Below are 2,847 nucleotides of genomic sequence, written 5' to 3'. Positions count from 1 at the left end.
AAATCCAGGTTATAATACTTTTCAACTTAGTCAAGATACTATATTTCTTAAAAATAGGTTTACTACTCTAACGCAATGCGCGTATTTTTGTAAGTGACAATAAGAGGGTTTGATTAGGGAGTACAACTCGGTTCTGAATACGCGAAAGCGACAATTCCTGTTAAATTAGTTCTTTTAAAAGTAGGAAACACTTCCCATAAGTAGCTCTATTAGCAAGTACTTGGATTATTAATTGATTACGTGAATTACATTCGACCCTGTCTTTATTAATTGAACTTTATTCAATACTTTACTTTTCCTTGCACACCCTAAAAACACTTATTTTGATTGCCTTTGATAAACACCATAACAATAGATAACGATAGATTGACACTTGGTCTCTATGGATTCGACAATCTTTTATATTACTCTAACGCGTTCGTATACTTGCGAAAAGCACGCATCAAGTTTTTGGCGCTGTTACCGGGGAACAATTTCGTCAAATTTCATTTCCCTGTTGTTATATCGTTTAGACTTAGGCTATTTCCCGTCGGTCAATGCGAAGAACTCGCAGCACCGGAAGTTTAAGCTTAGTATACCCTCTGGCGGAACCTGAACGTTACGCTCACGCACGTTTATTCTTTCATAGAATTAAGAGGGCTATGGCCGAAGATCAAAACCAAAGACCTCTTAAGGACTTCGCTCAACCATCAAATGAAGAACCTAGTTCTAGTATAATAAACCCAACCATCCCAGCTAATAATTTTGAACTTAAACCATCCCTGTTGCAAATAGTGCAACATAGACAATTCGCAGGTCTCGCTACTGATAACCCAAACCAACATTTAAAAATATTTCTTCAATTAGAAGACACTTTTAAAACCAATGGAGCTTCTCCTGAGGCAATACATTTATGATTATTTCCTTTTCCCTCAGAGATAAAGCCATATCATGGTTAGATTCCCTTCCACCCAATTCCATTACGACTTGGGATAACCTTAGAAGAGTATTTCTTGCTAGATATATTCCCCCGAGTAAGACCGTCGTTCTTCGAAACCATATAGCTAGATTTACCCAAAACCAAGGAGAATAGTTGTTTGAAGCTTGGGAGAGATATAAAGATTTGTTACGAGCATGCCCACATCATGGTTTAGAAAATTGGTTAATCATTCAAACCTTCTATAATGGACTTCATTACAACACAAAGATGAGCATCGATGCTGCCGCAGGCGGTGCTCTGATGAACAAACCTTATCCTGAAGCTAGTGCCCTCATCGAAGATATGGCTCAAAACCATCAATCATGGGGAGTCGAACGAGCGACAGTTGAGAAGAAGGAATCCCAAGGAGGAGTGCATGAAATAAGCTCTATAGACATGATGCAAACTAAAATGGACGCATTAGCCCTTAAGGTCGAGCATATGTGCATAAACCCGAATACTATAGCCGCAGTTTCGACGGATTGTGAGATATGTGGAACCAAAGGACACCAATATGCAGAATGCAGTCTTTTAAACGAAACCCACTCTGAGTAAGTGAACTACACCCAAGGAACCCATACTCGAATACCTATAACCTTGGATGAAGGAATCACCCGGACTTCTCCTATAAAAACAATAACCCTATCCAAATTAATGCACCTCCGAGACCTAGTTATCAGGCCCCTAGATCAAATCAACCTATGCAACCTGTACCACCAAAGCCGAGCCTTGAGAAAATTATGGAAAATTTTATCACCGCTCAAACCCAACAAAACAAGGAGTTCATGAACCAAAACATTCATGTTAACGAATTGATTACTCAGTTAGGAACCAAGGTTGACCAAATAGTTACTCATACCAAGATGCTTGAAACCCAGATCTCTCAGGTAGCTTTAAACCAAGCCCCTCAAACTACACCTGGAGGACAATTCCCTGGACAACCTCAACAAAATCCGAGAGGACAAGCCAATGCCATTACCCTACGAAGTGGGAACGCTTATAATGAGCCACCAAACCCAAGATTGAGTGAACCCAAAACTTCTAAGGAATGTACCAAGCCCCCGGACGAAGTAAAGGAACCAGAGGAATCTGAAAACCAGGAAGGTCGAGAAAAAGGAGAAGAACCTAAAGATAAAACTTACGTACCACCCCCGCCATATAAACCACCTATACCCTATCCGCAAAGACTCAAACAAACCCAGATCAATAAACAGTATCAAAAATTTATTAAAGTTATAGAAAAAATTCATGGAGAAATCCCTTTCACATAAGCCATCACCCAAATACCTTCTTATGCAAAGTTTCTCAAAGACATCCTTACCAACAAACGTAGACTTGACGATCCGAAGCCTTTGGAATGTAATGCTATTTCCGAGGACAAATTAGCGAAGAAAGATAAAGATCCTGGAAATTTCTCCATTCCTTGCCTTTTGGGTAATCATGTCATCGAAAAAGATTTTCTAGAATTAGGAGCTAGTGTGAGCCTAATGCCTTTAGCAGTTTGTGAGAGGTTAAACTTAGGAGAATTACAACCCACTAAGATGTCACTTCAGTTAGCCGATAGATCTGTTAAATATCCGATAGGCATTTTAGAAGATGTTCCTATTAGGATAGGTCAGTTGTTTATCCCTACTGATTATGTTGTCATGGACATCAAAGAGGACAATGATATACCAATCCTTCTAGGTAGACCATTCTTATCGACTGCAGGAGCCATAATAGATGTCAAGAAAGGAAAGTTGACATTTGAGGTAGGTGACGAGAAAATAGAATTTATACTTTCGAAATATCTTATGGCACCTGTGATGGGAAACTCGTGTTATGCCTTAGATATCATTGATGAATGTGTTAGAGAATTAGAACAAAAAGAAATTATAAAAACAATTAAG

The 2,847-nt window shown here is 39.0% G+C and overlaps 1 non-coding gene across 1 annotated transcript; it reads right to left on the bottom strand.

Annotated features, from left to right (window-relative positions):
• Positions 1 to 1,024: 1,024 nt before the first annotated feature.
• Positions 1,025 to 1,131, bottom strand: LOC127109802 (small nucleolar RNA R71). The gene has a single exon (XR_007797053.1). It is a non-coding gene; the product is annotated as a small nucleolar RNA R71 (small nucleolar RNA).
• Positions 1,132 to 2,847: the final 1,716 nt, after the last annotated feature.

Source organism: Lathyrus oleraceus, chromosome 7, assembly GCF_024323335.1.
Source record: "Lathyrus oleraceus cultivar Zhongwan6 chromosome 7, CAAS_Psat_ZW6_1.0, whole genome shotgun sequence".
In the NCBI taxonomy this organism is placed as follows: domain Eukaryota; kingdom Viridiplantae; phylum Streptophyta; class Magnoliopsida; order Fabales; family Fabaceae; genus Lathyrus; species Lathyrus oleraceus.
This window is presented reverse-complemented; position numbering and strand designations above follow the sequence as displayed.